Source organism: Geotrypetes seraphini, chromosome 1 (assembly GCF_902459505.1).
Source record: "Geotrypetes seraphini chromosome 1, aGeoSer1.1, whole genome shotgun sequence".
Classification (NCBI taxonomy): Eukaryota; Metazoa; Chordata; class Amphibia; order Gymnophiona; family Dermophiidae; genus Geotrypetes; species Geotrypetes seraphini.
The window spans coordinates 71148577-71167966 of NC_047084.1; the positions used below are offsets into that span (position 1 = coordinate 71148577).

Below are 19390 nucleotides of genomic sequence, written 5' to 3' on the forward strand. Positions count from 1 at the left end.
AGCCATTTGCCTATCCATCTTTGTATATCCCCCTCTATTCCATGGCTTTGTAGTTTCCTGAGAAGTCTTTTGTGTGGAACTTTGTCGAACACTTTCTGGAAGTCTAAGTATATTATGTCCACCGGTTCTCCACTATCAATTTGTTCATTCAAGGTATCAAAAAATTGAAGTAAATTCATTAAACATGATTTCCCTTTCCTGAAGCCATGTTGACTTGCTTTCATCAGGTCGTGTGTATCTAAATGCCGGCCTATGCTATCTTTAATCAGTGCTTCAACCATCTTTCCAGAGATAGATGTAAGGCTCACAGATCTGTAGTTGCCCGGTTCTCCTCTCGATCCTTTTTTGAAAATTGGTGTGACGTTCGCTATCTTCCAGTCGTCTGGTATCTGTCCAGTTCTAATTGTCAGGTTGGCAAGTTTTTGCAATAACTCTCCAATTTCAACCTTCAATTCTTTTAAGATTCTCGGGTGAATTCCATCCGGTCCAGGGGATTTGTCACTTTTAAGTTTGTCGATCTGGTAGTATACCTGGTCCAAGTCCGCTTCTACTGTGGTGAGGCTGTCTTCTATTACTCCTTTGAACACATCCACTGCATCTGGCATTGTTGCGGTGTCCTACTTTGCAAAGAAGGAATTTAGTCTGTCTGCAATTTGTTTGTCATCCTTGATGTACCCTTTTCTTCCCTGGTCATCCAGCGGTCCCACCTCCTCTTTTGCGGGTTTTTTCCCTTTTACATAACTAAAGAAGGGCTTGAAGTTTTTGGCCTCTTGCGCTATTTTCTCCTCATAGTCCTTTTTGGCTACCCTCACCGCCTTGTGGCATTTCTTCTGGTCATCTTTATGTTTGTTCCAAGCTTCGGTTGTTTTCGTGCATTTCCATTTATTGAAATAATCCTTCTTATCTTTTATGGCTTCCTTCACCTGTCTGGTAAGCCATGCCGGTTCTCCTTTGCCTTTAGTTCTCCTTTTTTTGGAAATCTGCGGAATGTAGAGATTTTGTGCTTCCGTGATAGTATTTTTCAGTAGGGCCATGCCTGATCTACCGTTTTAATTTTGTCCATCTTTTTCTTGAGCCGTTGTTTTACCATGGCTCTCATGCGATCGTATTTTCCCTTTTTAAAGTTTAAGGTCGTGGTTAAGGTTGTGGTATGTTTCCCTTTCCCGATGTCAAGTTTAAAATTGATCATGTTGTGATCGCTCGTCCCCAGCGGGACCGTGACTTCTACTTCTTTTGTCGGTCCCTTGAGGCCATTTAGGACCAAGTCCAAGGTGGCGTTGCCTCTTGTTGGCTCCCTTACCATTTGTTCCAGGAAACAATCCCCTAGCACCTCCAGGAACTTGGCCTCCTTGCCGCAGTTGGAGGTTCCCAGGTTCCAGTCTATCCCTGGGAAATTGAAGTCTCCCAAGATTATTACATTGCCAGTCTTGCATTCTTGTTTGATTTCCTCTATCATTTCAGAGTCAGTTTCCTCCGTCTGCCCTGGGGGTCGATAGTACAGGCCAATTTTTGTGTCTACGCCATTTTGTCTAGGAATCTTGATCCAGAGGGACTCCAGCTTCTCTTTCATTTCCGGCATAGCCACACCAACAGATTCTACTCCTTCCTGAACATATAGGGCAATACCTCCACCTTTCTGCCCTACTCGATCTCTTCTGTATAGTTTGTATCCCTGTAGTACTGTGTCCCATTTGTTTTCTTCATTCCACCATGTTTCTGTTATGCCAATGATTTCCAGTTCATCGCGTCTTGCTATTGCCTCTAATTCCCCTTTAGTTTAGATTTCTTTTGTTTCCAATTGAATCACAAGGAAACTTAAATGATTTCTCCGAGCATCTGTTGTTGGAAATTATTATAGGTAATATTTGCAGGAAGTAGATCCATTTATGGAAGATAAACACTTGTCTTGATCAATTGATTCTGCTTGTAAGGGATAAAGAGAGATTATGCTAGCTGACTAATGACGTCCAAGTACTGTGAAGATTGGAGAGGCCTAGCTGGAGAATATGATATGAGCCTTTAGGCAGACCAGCAGAGCACCCAGGAGCCAGTGTTTAACATGGGAGTAACATGATTTGGTCGTTTCCTCTCTGCAGGAGCTTTGCTGTCCTATTTAACACAAGCTGTAAATCTTTCAGATTAGCCTGGGAGAGACCCAAAAAACAGAGAAGTACAAAATCAGCATAGTCAGCTACATCTTCGGCTGCTAAATCAGCTGAAGCTGATTGAAATAGACTCTTTTTACTCTCTCAAGTTACCCAGATGTGAACCCTGTCTCTCTACCAGGCTAACCAGTGACTCCTGTAACATGAGTGGCTGTTTAGCAAACCAAGGATAGCACTGCAGCAGAATATTGATTTATCCATCTTCCAGATTAAGGCATTTTGTAAAAACCATCCCGTCGCCCCTGTTAAACACTTTTTCCAAGCCTCTGGTCAATCTCAAAATATCTAACCTGCTGAGTGTCATCAGTGTATGTGTAGAATTCTATATCACTAATTCCACATGCCAAGGGGGCCATGCCCATATCGAAAAAAAATGGAGACAATAAAGAACCCTGCAGTACCTCTTGTTTTAGAGAGCAAAATGCACATAGGCTCTCTAGCCAAACCACACATTGGGACCTCTCCTTAAGATTTAAACCAACACAATACATTGTTGCACAAAGCCCAAGTATTGCAAATGAGGCAGCAGTCTGCAGTGGTGGACAGTGATGGCAGCCAAATCTAACTAAACTCTGGGGCCCAGATTCTCAAAACTTTAACGCCATCGCTAAACTGTTTACTGATGGTTTATCAAAACGGATTATTGCTGTCAATGTGAGCTTTCAAGTAGTCTCCAACAATGGCATGCAAATGGGCTCTTCAACATTGAAATGAGCTCTCTGGTGGATTCTTAAAAAATGCTGAGCCATTTTCTAAAAGCTTTAGGCGACAAAAATAAGCAACTAGTCCAGGGATGCCAGTCAGTGTCAGAGACTGCTAGAAAGCCTGTGTTGAGATACAGCGAGAGAGGTGCCCATTCTCTCTCCTGCTGCATCACAACACCTCTCCCCTGAAGCAGTAGCGAACACCCCACCCCCATGGAACGGCAGCGACACTCTCCCCTGCAGTGGGAGAGATGCCCACTCTCCCTGCTGCCTTGAAACGCCTGCTGCACATCCCCCCCACCACTCTCCCCGCTGCCAAGACACCTGCCGCTGCTCAGCTGTGCGCACCACCCGTAGCGGAAGAGATACCCACTGTCCTCACTGCTAAATGACCTCCCCTGCCTCCCAACGCCCCTCCCTCTTATCTCCTCATAGATGCAGAGTGCACTCCCTCCTCCCAGCTTGCCTGCCTGCATCATCTAAAATGGGCCTTCCCCTTCTCAGTGCATCTTGGGATGCACCGGAGAGGGGCTTGAGGCTCTGATTGGCCCAAGTTGTATAAGGCCTCTCCCATGGTGCAGGGAGGGGCCTTATACAACCTGGGAGGGGCCTTATAGAACCTGGGCCAATCAGAGCCTCCCTGGATGCACCATGAAGGGGCCTAAGGCTCTGATTGGTCTGGACCCCCTTAGACGTCCAGGCCAGTCAGAGTCTTAGACCCCTTCACGGGCGGTGTGCTCAGGAGTATCCATAATCTTCACTGGCTCCTCGGGTTCCAACATCACAAGGTCCTCTGACTGTGCTGTTTCAGGAGCTTCCCCAAGAGTCTTTTCCCTCAGCCTGCTCACTCTCTGACTGAAGCTCCCAGTCTTGTACCTGCCTGCGTGTGCAGATGCACCACCCAGCTCTGCGTGGAGGAGGGCCTCAACTCCGCTCTGCTGAGCTCTTCCCCTGCTTAGCCAGCAATCTCGTTAGGTTGAAGTTTAAAGGAGACAATCCCTGTTTCCTAGATGTGTTTTTACCAGCATTCCATGGCTGTTTATCAGACACTCTGCTCCTAAGTGGCACAATATCTTGCTCAGTCCCTGACTCTTTCTCTAACTCAGGGTAGGAGTTCAGTTCAGACAAAGGGTCTTCAGAACTGCACTGATCAGCTCTTGTTGTCTTTAAATATGTGGATGTAGGAGTTCTGACTGGCACAAAGCTGGTATTAGTGCCGGACTTGTGACAATATGCACATATTTATTTGTTTATTATTTATTTTATATTCTGCCTAAAAACTAACCCCCCCTCTTTTACTAAGCAGAATTCTACCATGGCCTGGGGTGCTAAATGCTCCGACGTTACTCTAACGCTATGAATTCTATGAGCGTCGGAGCATTTAGCGCTCTGGGCCACGGTAGAAAAAGAGGGGTAAGTGACGTGCAATAAAACATAAAATATATGCATCAAAACAGATAAAGATCATACTAAATATATCTCAGGATCTTGTTCCAACACTCTGCATCAACCCCATAGTTTCATAACACAACCCCATTTCTTATTTGCATGTGTTGTACAGCACAAATTGAGCAGTGATTTTCTTGCTTGCAGCTCGGCCATCAGCAGCTTTTCTCATTCAGTCTATAAATAGCGGTTCTTCCCTGCAGTGCATCTCAGAGCTAATCTTCCCAGCGCCAGCCCTAAGCTGCTGACCAAGTTCTAGCAGGGAAGCAAGTGCAATGCAGGAGCTTTAGCCAGCAGGTAAAGCAACAGACAGTTTTAGAAACAGCACTAACAGTGGCGCAACTAGGACTGTTTGAGCCCCAGGCAGAAAAATTGAGATCCCCCCCACACACACTATAATATCATAGATCTCAAGATAGTGGGGATTCAAGGGGGTGCACATTTCTCAAAGCTAACATTTGTTTTTACCTTTGCCTACCTTTTGTCGTCTGAGCATTGTTTTGGTTGTAGCATCTTTCATTTGCTTCTCTATTTTTTTTTTTTTCTTAACTCCAGTGTTTTCTGTCCTTTTGACTTTTCTTCTCTCTGTCCAGCATTCATCTTTTTTGTGTGTGTATCTGGCCATCCTGTCCAGCATCTCCCCCTTCTTTTCTTCTCCCCATATTCAGTGTCTTTTTTTTGTGTCTCTAACTTACTCTGTCCAGCAACCCCTTCTGTGTCTCTCTGCCTCTTCTTGTGTTCTGTATTGCACCTTTTATCCCTGTTCCTTTGTTTCCTCCACAGCAGGCATCTCTTGTGTCCCTATCCCCCTATGGCCAGCATCTCTTTTGTGTCTCTATCCCCTCCCCATGTGAAGTATTTATCTTCTGTTCCTCTTGCACCTTCTGTTCCTTTTCCTCCCTTTTGATCTGGCATCTCTCTCCTCTGATTCAGTCTCTCTCTCTCCCTTCTCTTTGTTCTTCTCCCCCATCCAGTATCTTCCAACCTCTTCCCCCTACCCTTTGCTCCAGGGCTCTCTCTCTCTCTCTTTTCTCTCTGTTCCTTCTCCAAATCCTTGGAAGCAAACAGGAGAAACTGCCTTCACACCAGTGAACAGCAAACACAACACAAAGGTGACCAATTGGTGTTCAATCTCTTTTATTAAGATGGTCTTGACACAATCTGTTTCGGCCAACAAAGGGCCTGCCTCAGGAGTCTTTTTATAATCAAATCATACAAAATCCACCAAAATTCAGCACATTCTATAGAAAACTGCAGCTCAAGTGATTAGCGTCTGCTGCTGCCCGTGGGCAGCAGCAGACGCTAATCACTTGAGCTGCAGTTTTCTATAGAATGTGCTGAATTTTGGTGGATTTTGGTTTTTGGTTTTTTTTACAATGCTCAGCTTCAGCTCAGTCCAAACACAGATGACTCGATGTTTAAGGTCTTCAATGTCAGATGTGTTCTTGTATCATCTGGTAGATGTATTCCTGTATCATTCCCCAGATCCGGTAGTCAACTGGGCTTAGATCTGGTGAATTCGCAGGCCAGAGGTCTGGACCAATGAAGTCTGGGGGTCTTCTGATGTAGCAGTTCTATGGTGTCCTTTGCCCGATGTGTTAGGGCATTGTCCTGTTGGAAGATAAAGTAGTCTCCCGATATGCCCCGGTAGTATGTGGCAGATCACTGTGTCAAAAGGACTTCCTGGTAATATGCACTGTTGATCGTATCCCCTGAATCGATGCAGAACAGATCTGTGAAGCCGAGTTTTGAGATTGTGACTGAGACAATGACTCATAGACTGAAGGTTGGGCAGGTCCGTAGTAGGCGTTTGGCATTTACCTCATGCTTCAGTGTTGTTGAAGGCACGTACAGGCACGTCGGTCATTCTGTGTGTTAATCAGTAGAGCTACTATAAATATCTTTTCATCTGTAAACCAGATGAAGCTGATGCTATGCTCTGGGTACTTGGTCAAAAGCTGCATGCACTATTTCAGATATGTGTCTTTGTTGTATAAAATTAACTCTTGGGCACGAAGCTTTTTAAGACACTTTAATTTCAAATCATTATGAATTATCCTAACCATGTTTGTCTGGCTTTTTCCTGCTTCTCTTGCTATTTGGCGAGTTGCTTGGTGTGTTTACGGCACGTCCTGGCTCAGTACAAGATTGCGTACAATGTCAATGTGCACTTGTGTACAAATCAAGTGTGGTCATTTTTAAAAAGGGCTCCAGGGAAGATCCAGGAAATTATAGACCGGTAAGCCTCACTTCAGTGCCGGGCAAAATGGTAGAAATGATTATAATAAATAAAATTGTGGAACACGTAGACAAGCATGATTTAATGAGACGGAGTCAGCATGGGTCCAGCCGAGGGAGATCTTGCCTTACAAATTTGCTTGACTTCTTTGAAAGTGTGAATAAGCATGTGGATAAAGGGGAGCTGATTGATATAGTATATCTAGATTTTTAGAAAGCTTTTGATAAAGTCCCTCATGAGAGGCTTCTGAGAAAATTAAAGTGTCATGGGATAGGTGGCAATGTTCAGTTGTGGATTCGGAATAGGTTATTGGATAACAAACAGAGGGTAGGTTAAATGGTAATTTTTCTTAGTGGAGGAGAGTAAACAGTGGAGTGCTGCAGGGATCTGTACTGTGACCGGTGCTATTTAACTTATTTATAAATGATCTGGAAATTGGAACGATGAGTGAGGTGATTAAATTTGCAGATGACAATAAACTGTTCCAAGTTGTTAAAAAGCATGCGGATTGTAAAAAATTGCAGGCAAACCTTAGGAAATTGGAAGACTGGGTGTCCAAATGGCAGATGAAATTTAATGTGAACAAATGAAAAGTGATGCACATTGGGAAGAATAATCTGAATCACAGTTACCGGATGCTAGGTTCCACCTTGGGAATTAGCGCCCAAGAAAAGGATCTGGGTGTCATTGTAGACAATACGATGAAATCTTCCGCCCAATGTGTGGCGGCAGCCAAAAAAGCAAATAAGATGCTAGGAATTATTTAAAAAGGGATGGTTAACAAGACTAAGAATGTTATAATACCCCTGTATTGCTCCATGGTGTGACCTCATCTGGAGTATTGCATTCAGTTCTGGTCTCCTTATCTCAAGAAAGATATAGTGGCACTAGAAAAGGTTCAAAGAACAGCGACCAAGATGTAAAGGGGATGGAACTCCTCTTGTATGAGGAAAGACTAAGACGGTTGGGGCTCTTCAGCTTGGAAAAGAGACAGCTGAAGGGAGATATGATTGAAGTCTAAAAAATCCTGAGTGGAGTAGAACGAGTACAAGTGGATCAATTTTTCACTAGGTCAAAAATTACAAAGACTAGGGGACACTCGAAGTTACAAGGAAATAGTTTTAAAACCAACTGGAGGAAATTTTTTTCACTCATAGAATAGTTAAGCTCTGGAACGCGTTGCCAGAGGATGTGGTAAGAGCGGAGAGCGTAGCTGGTTTTAAGAAAGGTTTGGACAAGTTCCTGGAGGAAAAGTCCATGGTCTGTTATTGAGAAACCACTGCTTGCTCTGTATCGGTAGCATGGAATATTGCTACACCTTGGGTTTTGGCCAGGTACTAGTGACCTGGATTGGCCACTGTGAGAATGGGCTACTGGGCTTGATGGACCATTGGTCTGACCTAGTAAGGCTAGTTTTATGTTCTTATGTGATCCACTGCCTGGCTTATGATCTACAGTGCCCATCACTTGGATCTTGCATAGCAGCACATCAAGGCCGTTTTTGTTCCAACCCTTCTGTGGGAACTTATTCAACAGTTGTCAACTGCTGTAACCTTTTAGCAGTACCAAGTTCTTTATCAGAATTTGGTCTTCTGCAGTGAAAACCATTTTAATGAAGAGACTGTTTACAAACTATTGTCTGCGTCTACCCATATCCCATAGTAACAATTCATTTTCACAAGACACGTAGTATTGTGGTGCGGTGGGAAATAGTTAAACATTGTACTTCAACTCCATTCAGGACACAGCACACTATATTTAATTAAAAATCTGATGATTTCTGTGGAAGATACACAAAAACATTATGGTGTGGTTTTTGTTTCAGTTCACAGTCACCAAGACTAAATCCAGCACTGCATGCAATACAGAAGCAGTGCGAGGAGGCAGGGAGCTGCTCGAGCACTGCATTTCTTTAACAAGCAGGGCTTTGGCATTACCACTAGCAAAGATATGTTTAATGGGGGGAGGGGGAAGAGGAGGAATGCATTGCCCCCACCAATCTACTCCTAGTCCCCCCCCCAAAATTGGAGGGCTGGCTATGCCTCTGGCTCTAACCAGCCTGAAGCTGTGCATAAACAATAGTGAAGAGGTGGTGGAAAGCAAAACAAGGGTGGAGGGATGTGAGGAATTATGCATATAGCTGCGATTTTCAGCATCTGATCAAGTAACATTTATTTATTATTTAAAAAATTTATATACCATTTAAAACTAAGCAGTTTACATAATTTACATACATAATTTAAAAATAAATACATGAATAAAATAGACGTGATAAAATAAACATGCAAACAATCCTCAGAAAGATATCATAATTTGGCTACTAACGATCATGGATAGTTCATCAATTTTACTAGAAATAGCTAGAAAAAGGCATCTACAAATAACTGTAAATTCATGTAGTCAGTTCCACAACACCACCAAATATATGTATTAGTTTAAATACCAACATTTAAATTAAGCAGCTCACTGCCACCATTGAAAATTATGCCCTTTAATATTTAACTTTTTTTTTTAATTGATTTTTACATAAAGCATATAATGAATGTGGTTTTGGAGTCCACAGTTCCTGAGACAGCTATGTGGGTTCAAAGTACATTTTATCAAGGAGCTGACATAGTGGCCAGGAGCAGAAAACTAAAACACACAGTCTTCAGCCGTCCTTTTATCCTCTTTTGCAAATGCCAACCACGTAGTTTTAATTGTGTTCCCAATGTAGCTGCTTTTATTAACAAAATACATTAAACAGGATTTGAAAAGGGTTAAAAATTTTTACCACTGTTCAAACAGAAATTTTATTCAGATACTGTGCTTTGTTCAGAACAGGTCATCCTTCCTTGCCCACAGGAGGCATTAGCTTTTCAAAACAAGTGCCAGGATACTTTCTCAACCTTATTTCTCCAGCCATAAAGATGCGCCAATAGTAACAATCTTACTGAAGCTCTCCAGGTTCTCCTCCGGCTCTTTGCCCAGACTTTAATGCTTTAATATCATATTCCCTCTCAGTATCAGGACTTTTTTGGTGAGTCTCCAACCTTTATCAGGCATCCTTGCCAGCAGTTCAGGCAGCCTTTCATAATCACATTTCTGACAGTCCCTCCCCGTGTTCCTCTCTTGCTTCTGGGTTAGAGACACTTCCTATTCCTAGTGCCATGATCCTCCCTTGGCACATGTGGCAGCCTGCTAGACAGTCACGTAGCAGCAGCTCCCTCCAAGCTAACTTCACTCACACTGTATTCTCCTCGTCTCTTTTCCTTTAGACTGCCTAGTTTCAACCAGGGTGAGTCCTGCTTGGGTATGCTACTTCTGAGCGTGCCATTAGGGCTACACAAGGATCTGCAAAAAGCAAATTTTAATTTTGGTAGATATTTATTTATTTACTCAATTTTCTATACCGTTCTCCCAGGAGAACTTGGAACAGTTTACATGAATTTATTCAATCACTCTAGCATTTTCTTGGGTCTTGCACCATTTGGGTACTAACCACCCACTATAGGAGGCCAAGCCAGCAATTCCCGCCTCAGACGGCCATCCATCGCAAATCTGGCATAAGTTCAAAACATTCTGGCTTGAGGAGTCCATCTCATGTGTTTTAAAGCAAAATCGAGGTGATTTGAGGCAGATAAAGGCTTTTATTTTCAAGCTGGGAAATCCAAGATGTCCGCCGCAACAGCAATTTTAGCATCAAAAACAGCCCAGGAGAGCTACACTAGGGTCCAAAAATGATTTTAAGCCATCACCATTTTGTTTTCAGGCTGTGCCTTGCTGTGTGCTGGGAGTTGCAACAAGGCTTGCATATTTGTGAAACTATCACCTTAACTTTAAGTGGATAATAATTATATGAGAACTAAAAAGGTGTGAAATTTGCCAGTCCTCCAAAGTTTTTGCTGGCTTAAAAGAATAAAATATTCATTTAGGGTAAAGGACTTGATATATTACATTTTCTGTGTGGTTACAATCAAAGCAGTTTACACTTGTATTTTTTAGACATGTACTTATTTTATACTTGGAGCAACAAAATGTTTTGTAACTTGCCCAGTATCACAAGCAGCTGCAGTGGGAATTGAACTCACAACCCAAGGGGACTGAGACAGCTGTTCTAACCACTAGGACACTCCTAGTGGTTCTTGAAGTTAAAAAATATAATGCTCCAATTCCCTTCCCCCCCCCCCCCCCCCCCCCACATCCACCTCCCATTTTCTCTTAGAGACACCCTACCCCATATTTATGGCCAAACTTATCTTTGGAAAGAGAAAGTACAATCATATATCCCCGTTGTTGAGAAAGCTTAATTGGCTTCCAGTTTGTCACAGGATACAGTTTAAGTGTGCTTGTGTGGAATATTTGATCCTTCAATCCCTCTATGTTGGAATGCTATTAGATCCTGTCATTCAAGGATTACAACAATTTATAAATTATCATTTCCATCCTCTAGAGGACTTAAATGTGTTGGGAAGCTCAGTAAATCTATGGCATTTAAACTGGTGGAAATTTGGAATAAACTACCAGATTCTTTAAGACTGTTAGGTCAGCTACATCAATTTCGGAAAGATCTAAAAACTTGGTTGTTTACGCAATAGTTATCCAAGATCATCAGTCGATGAACATTAACTATTTAAATATCTATCTAATCTTAACTAATAGAACTGTAAACCGAATCGAGTTCCTTCGGGAAATGATTCGGTATATAAACTGAATATTAGATTAGATTAGATCTCAAGTACACTTGACAGTCCTGGAGGGGCTGAAGGGAATTCTCTACATTATCTATAACTGTCTTCCCTACTCCTGGATTTAAATGCATTATCTCTAGGGTATACTAAAGACCTATTGGTCTTTTCAGAGAACAGACTCAAACCCATGGCTGCTGTAACACAGGATGCTTACTACAACTTGAGCCTATCCCATAAGACAAAAAATGAACAGTTTGGGGAGGAGAGAGAGGTTTGATCAGTTCACCATTGTAAGGGAATTATATTACAATGCTGTGTAAGTTGCTGATTCCCTGTGGCATTCCAGACCAGCTAAAATCATCAGGAGAGGCTGGAATCTACTATAAAATCATGGCAAACACCCCTTGGAGCTATGATGGAGCCATGAAGAATCCCATGAGAGAGTATGTGTGTGGTGAATGAACTAGGTAGCTACCATTGGCTGTAGTAAGTCTTTTCTTTTTTCAGTTTTCTTTTATTGTGATGGGGAAAAGCTAAGATTCATAACATTCACACTTCCTCTCCAAAAATATTGGGGCAAATGGAAAGAGTAACAGCTTTTGATGGAGAGCGAAATAAATCTGGAGTCTCCTCCCCAGAACTAGAGCCCTCCTTAAGTCCATAGGAGAATACTTGTGACCTGGATTGGCCACTGTGGAAACAGAATACTGGGCTAGATGGACCATTGGTCTGACCCAGTATGGATGTTCTTATGTTCTTATACTATTTCATTCCAGCCAATGGTCCCCAAAGCAAACCCTAGTGGGCCATGCTGTTTGGCAGTTACATAAATACCTTGTCAAGTAGACCAGTTAACCAGAATTCCTCTTTGATTGTCTCTGTTTTAATTATGCCTCATTTGGTCACATTAATTCCCTGCGATCCTTCTAGATCCCTACGCTCTGCTTCCCATCACCTTCTATCTGCTCCCTCAATTAATCATATCTATACATTACGCACATTCATCTTTTCAGTCACTGCCCTGTTGCTGTGGAATTCTGCTCCTATCAATTTAAGAGAACAAATGTCACTGAGCCGGTTTAAATCTAAATTAAAGGCATTTTTGACCGTCCTTGTCAGGACATAAGAACATAAGAAGTTGCCTCCGCTGGGTCAGACCAGAGGTCCATCGTGCCCAGCAGTCCGCACCCGCGGCGGCCCATCAGGTCCATGACCTGTCTGGTTTTCTAGATTTAGCCCTATAGACCCCTTATTGTTCTAACCATACTCTTTCTGTACCCTATCTACCTCTATCTGTACCCCTCAATCCCCCTATCGATTTGCAACTTGCTATTTTGATAGGTTTTTAATAATACTAAGTAATTTAACTCTATCCTTCCTTCTGTTCTCACCTTTTATGTTTTCTTTCCTATTTTGATATTGTGGTTCTTCCCCTTTCTCTTTCCTATTGTATCTGTAAGTTTATATGTCCTATTTGTGACCCTTTATGTGTAGGTCTTTGTAAAAAACAAACAAACAAACAAAAAACTTATTTTTATGTACACTGCCTTGAAACTCTGTATAGGCGATCTATCAAATTTTTAATAAAACTTGAAACTTGATATTGCTGCAGTGAGACCTCAGTCAGAAATAGCCCTAGTGGATATATACGAGGAACTCTACCACAGCTCTGCACTTTCTCTAAGGCAACAGTGAACATATTGGAAGAATTAGAACCCTGAAGTCAGAAAAAAAGTTTCTCTGGGTATAGAACCTCAGACAATGAACCTGGATGCTCCTGTGGTATCTGTTATTGGAACCTCAGACGATGAACCTTGATGCTCCTAGGGTTTCTGTTATTGGAACCTCAGACGATGAACCTGGATGCTCCTGTGGTATCTGTTATTGGAACCTCAGACGATGAACCTTGATGCTTCTAGGGTTTCTGTTATTGGAACCTCAGACGATGAACCTGGATGCTCCTAGGGTTTCTGTTGTTAGAACCTCAGATAATGAATCTGAATGTGCCTGGGATATTTTGAGATATCCCTATGGTTTGAAAATAAGAACCATGGTATGTCAGAAAATCTGCTACAGTGATACTGACAATAAAACTGAAATAGGACCTTCTCCCCCATAGATACACAGTACAATGAAGACAAGATGCCTCAAACTGACTGAAGATCAATACAAGAAAGCCATTGAGAGAGTGTGTAACTTGGACGTGTTGAGAGTTGTGTACTTGTAGAGAGCTTAAGTGGTTTGAGTTGGAGGACCCTGACCTGATAGGGAGGCGGAAGGCGTGAATAAAAGGGAGGTGTGGAATAAAGCAGGACTTTTGGTCATCCTAATCTCCTGCTAGAGCCCAAGGACTGGAGTGATCAACTGCCTGTGGGGGGTGAAGACCTGTGTGGAATTGCTAAGGTACAAAATGGTGGAGTGTTTCAGTTTGGTGTGAAGGAACAGTTGTCCTGGGCTGAGAGAAAAGGATGAGACCCAAGTGGCTCACTAAGAGAATAACTGAGGGGACTTTATACTCTAAGACGGTTGCCAGGAGAGGACAGAGGATACCAATCTCTTGGTTATTGAGAACATGAGTGATTCTGCATATAGCAAAGCCTCTGTGGAGTGTTTTAACTTGGCGGGAAGATAGCATGGTCCCAGGCTAAGGAACAAGGATAGGACCCAGAGTGACTCACTATGAGTATAGAAGGATTTGTGTAAAGAGAAAGAGAGCACAAGGAGGGATTAATGCAAAGGTCCTATGAACTGGAATGTGACTGAAAACGGGATTTAAATGCCCTCCTTGTAAATAGTTTGAAAATTTGAGCTGCAACTCAGATCTCCAAGTAAAGTTCAAGTTATTAATTTTTCATCAGTCTCAGCTTGATTTTATGTCATTAAGTAAAAGACTGTGTGGAAGTAGTGCTGCCCGATTCACGATTCGAATCAGTTCACCGATTCACTTCGGGTGAATCGATTCGAATCGGTTCAAAACAAAAAAAATCAACTTCCCAATTTACCTTACCCTCCCCCCTCGCCCCCTAAAGCAGGAGCGGCAGCGCTGCTCTTGCTGGCCGGCCGCTGCCGCACCTGCTTTATAGGATGAGGGGGGAGGGTCAGTCTGGAAGTGCTGTTGTCGGCTTCCCTCCCTGGCGTCCGGCTTCCACCCCCCTGGCCTCCCCGCACTGTTTACCTTCAAGGAACAACCTGTAAACAAGATTGCGCTGCTAGCGATCTTGTTTGCAGGTTGTTCCTCGAAGATAAACAGTGCGGGGAGGCCAGGGGGGAAGCCAGACCCCAGTGGGAGGCCAGGGGAAACACGCAGGCCTTCCGGGGGGGAGTGAGCTGTCCTTCGGGGTAGGGGTGGGACAGGCCTTCAGGGGTGGGATGCAGGCTTTTAAGGGGGCTGTCTTTCGGGGTGGGGGGTGGGACAGGTCTTCAAGGGGGACAGGCAGGCCTTCAGGGGTAGGATAGGCCTTCAATGGGGGATAGCCCTTCAAGGGGGGGGACAGGCAGGCCTTCAGGGGTGGGATGCAGACCTTTAAGGGGGGGGACAGGCCTTTAAGGGGGGGGACAAATCTTTAAGATGGGGGACAAGCCTTCAGTGGGGAAACAGGCCTTTAGGGGTGGGGTGCAGGCCTTCAGGGGACAGACTTTCAGGGGAGGGGGCCCTGGTGTAGAAATAGACGGAGGGAGGGAAGGGAGGGTTCAAAGAGATATGCATATGACGGACTTTGGGGAGGAAGAAATGGGTCTGAAAATAGAGGAGAGGGAGAGAGATGATGAACAATGGGATTTAGGGAGGGAAAGGAACAGAAAGGGAGAGAAGTTGGACGCAAGGGATGGTATGGAGGGGGGAATAGAGATACTGGATATGAGGGTAGTTGGGAAAAGAAAGGGAGAGATGGTGGACCCTGGTGTGGTGGGGAAGGAGGGAGAGATGCTGGATGAAAGGGTAGTTGAGAAAAGGTGGATCTGTGGAGGGAGACAAAAAAAGGAAAGATGCCAGACCTCCAGGGGAGGGGAGGGAAGGGAAACGGAAGGTGAGGACAGAGATAGAAGATGGATGGTTAGTAGGAAGAAAGAAGGAGACCCTGGCAAGCAAGTTATCAGAGCCTGAGACCAACAAAATTTGAATAATGACCAGACAACAAAAGGTAGCAAAACTAATTTTATTTTCTGTTTTGTGATTACAATATGTCAGATTTGAAATGTGTATCCTGCCAGAGCTGGTGTTAGACCGCAAACGTGAGCTAGGATTTAACAGAGAGAGGAAAAGTCTTTTTTGTTTATTTTGTTTACACCAGTGTGGTTAGGAGAAGGCAAAGGGGGTGAAGAGGCTATAAAATAAACCCACTAGGATGTTTGAAAAAAATACCCAATTGGAGTTCAATCATCTTTATTGAAAGTTTTTGAACATGTACAAAACAATAGGGCAACAATGACCAATATATGAAGCAGATAATAACAGAAGACATACATTTCAGTCATCATTGCCGTAAAAGAAATCAGGGTAGGAAACGTCCTACCAGAACCATAAGTAACAAAACCAGGAAAGCTGGTCAGATGTGTGAAATGCAATATTTACCAAAATATAAACATCATTAGTAAAATAAGCAACAGGATGAGCAATAAAATCAGAATAGATGAATAATATCAGGTTCGCAAGGGCTCCCGGGTAACAGGGAAACATATCGCCTTAAACAACCTCAAGTTGATCAAGCAGGAGTGTCCACATTTTCTTAAACTGGCATAGGGAGCCGCATCTTTCAGCTGCTATTCTTTCATATTTAGCATATAAACACATTGTACTCCACCATTCATTAAAAGACACATTGGTAAAATCTTTCCAATTTGCAAATATGATACGTAGTGCAACCAACATCATGAGTTGAAGTAGGGGGATTTTTTCGGTAGGGATGGACACATAGGAGGCCACCAGACTAACAAGTAAGAGCGGATAGGATAAGGGGATATCTATATCCAGTAATGAACAAATTTGATCCCATATTAGGCACCAATAATTTTGTAATAACGGACAATCAAATATCATGTGCTTTAATGTTCCAACTGATAATTTACATGACCAGCAGAGATCGCTAGAGGGATCTTTCTGTATTTTAGATAATTTGCTGGGTGTCCAATAAGCCCTATAGATCAAGAAGTAGAAGGACTGGTATAGGGCAGCTGAACTTGTACATTTATATAAAGATATCCACATGAGTCTCCAATCCTGTTCTACAATGGGCATATTCAGTTCATCTTGCCAACGAGGTTGAGTGGAAAGAGGGTAGGATTGCTTAGAAAGTTGAATCATTTTATACCAATTAGAGGCTTCCTTTTTTTTAAATGCAAATGTCAAACAGTAACTCAGAATATCAGGTTCTGTCCATGTACCCTGTTTATCTCTAAGTAGTTCGCGGAATGCATGCTTGAGTTGTAACCATTGAAAAAAAGCTGAGGGTGGAAGATGATAAAGCGAGCTAAGTTTATCATATGGAATCCAATTACTGCCATCATATAGATGCCCTAATTTCCAGATGCCCTTAGATTTCCAATTTCTCCAATTGACTAGATTATGTTGTTTTGTATACGAGGATTACACCAAATAGGAATATGCAGAGACTCGTGCCACTTATTAATACACATTTTATCTATTTCTTTAAGCACAGTCACTGAAGCCTCCAATACGTGATCTTTTTGACGTAATAATCCATTGGAAGATATAAAGAGTAAAATAGTTAGTGAAGTCCAACCATAAAGCTCTTTATCTAGTTTAGTCCAAGAGGAGACAGGAAACTTCGTGGTATCATCCAATATCCATCTAGAACATTGCCTAAGCATAAAAGCACTGTGGTAGTCCAGGAAAGTTGAGCCCTCCTTCCTGTCTAGATAACTTAAGTTTATGTAATGCTATTCTAGGAACTTTATTATTCCAAAGGAATTTGGTTAAGAGTTGGTCAACTCGTTTATAAAATGTAGATGGTAACAGAACGGGAAGCATACTAAGGGGATATAATATTTTTGGAGTAATCACCATTTTGATTGACTCCATTCTACCCCACCAGGATAAGTTTAATGGATTCCAACGAGAAGTAAGGGTAGTGATCATCTGTAATATATCCTCTACTGCAAATTGTATCGTGTCTTCAATAGTAGGACCAAAATGAATCCCTAAATACTTAAGCTTCCCTTGCGACCATTGAAAATTGTATTCTGCTATTGATTGTTGATATACATATTTGTTAAGTGGCATCAATTCAGTTTTAGTGGCACTAAGCTTATATCCGGAATAGCGAGAATATGAGTTAATAAGTTCCAGTAAGTGAGGTAAAGAAGTAGGGTCGGTATAGATCAAAACATCATCTGCATAAGCTGACAATTTTAATTCTATAGATCCCTTAGTAACAACAGCTATAGCAGAAGAATGACGTATTAAAAGAAGTAATGGTTCAAGAGTTATATTAAAAAGTAAAGGTGATAAAGGGCACCCCTGTCTCGTACCCCTGGTAGGATAAAAAGGGTCAAAGGTTATTCCGTTTAATTTGAGTGAAGTGGTGGGCTTAGTATATAAAATCTTAACCATGGAGATAAAATCATCAGAGAAGCCAAACCAAGCCATTGCGCTAAACATAAACTACCACTCAACTCTATCAAACGCCTTTTCAGCGTCTAAAGCAAGAGCTAAATAAGGATGGGACGAGTGTTGTGCTATTTGGATAATAGATGTGAACATTCTAGTATTGTCGCTCGCTAATCTCCCTATCATAAAGCCATTCTGCTCTTCTCCAACCAACTTAGGTAGTACAGTTTGAATTCTATCAGCCAAAATTTTTGCATAAATTTTTGCATCTACATTAATTAGGGATAAAGTCTATAATTTTGGATTTTTAGTGGATCCTTACCTGGCTTGGGTAGTACAATTATAGACGCTTCCGTAAAGGTACCTGTGACAACACCTGTGGATTTAAAGTGGTCGTATAATTGAAGTAATTGGGGAGCTAATATATCCTGAAAAGTTATGTAAAATTCGACCGTGAAGCCATCAGGGCCAGGGGATTTCTTCTTCGCCATCATTTTTAGAGAGGAAATAATATCATCGACCGTTATATCTGCTTTAAGGAGTATGTTATCATCTGGGGATAATTGGGGCCTACGCTCCATAGGATTAAGAAAGGTATCCACATTCCTTTCAGATACTTCTGTAGAATATAAAGATTCATAGAACAATTTAAAATTATGGATAATTTCTAGCGGTTCAGTACACGTGGCACCATGGTCATCTAAAATAGCATAGATATGAGATTTTTCTTCACGGAGTTTCAAGTATTTGGCCAACAGATGGCTGCTACGATTATTTGTGCTATGATAACAAGCAGATTGCATAAACAGAGTATTGCCAGCTTGAGTACTTAGGTGCAGATTATAGGCCAGTCTTGATTCTTGAAGCTCAGACAATATCTGCATGTTTTCAGGATGTTGTTGGTGTAAAGTCTCCAATTTCAGGATTTTCTTTTCCTGTTCCAGTAGAAGTTGTTTGGTTTGTTTGTTTCTGCCTGCTTGATAAGCGATAATACACCCCCGTTTATAGGCTTTACAGGCATCCCACAAAGTAATCTTGCTCATGTGTGTAGAAGAATTAAGTTCATAATATTCCTTCAAAGCATTCCCTATTTTAAGGACAAATTGGGGATCTTCCAATAATGCATTATTAAATCTCCAAGTATGAGGTGTAGATTGAATCATGATAGTATCTAAATGCAGCTCGATCGCAGCATGATCAGAGATGGAGATCTCATTTATCATTGCAGCTACAACCGTATTCGAAAGTTTTTTACTCAGGAAGAAATAATCGAAACGTGAGTACGAATTGTGAGGTGGGGAATAGAAGGAAAATTGAGAATCCGTTCTGTGTAAAAATCGCCAAGTATCAATCAAATCCAAATGTGAGAGCATGTTGTGTAAGCTATGCCAAGCTCTAGTTATTTTGTATGATACAGCAGACTTCCTATCAATAGAAGGTTCTAGGGCCAGATTGAAGTCACCTGCCATTATATAAGCATGGGAGGTTTCAGCAAGTGCTACAGACGTAAGATTATCAAAGAATATGGGGTTATCAATATTAGGTGCATATATGTTAAAAATTGAGAGCATATGGTTCAGAAGCTGAATCGTTATCATATT

The 19390-nt window shown here is 42.1% G+C and overlaps 1 protein-coding gene across 8 annotated transcripts in view; it reads left to right on the top strand.

Moving 5' to 3' along the window:
- Positions 1–19390, top strand: part of PRLR (prolactin receptor) — a 311196-nt gene that overhangs the window by 218575 nt on the left and 73231 nt on the right. The window lies entirely within an intron of this gene.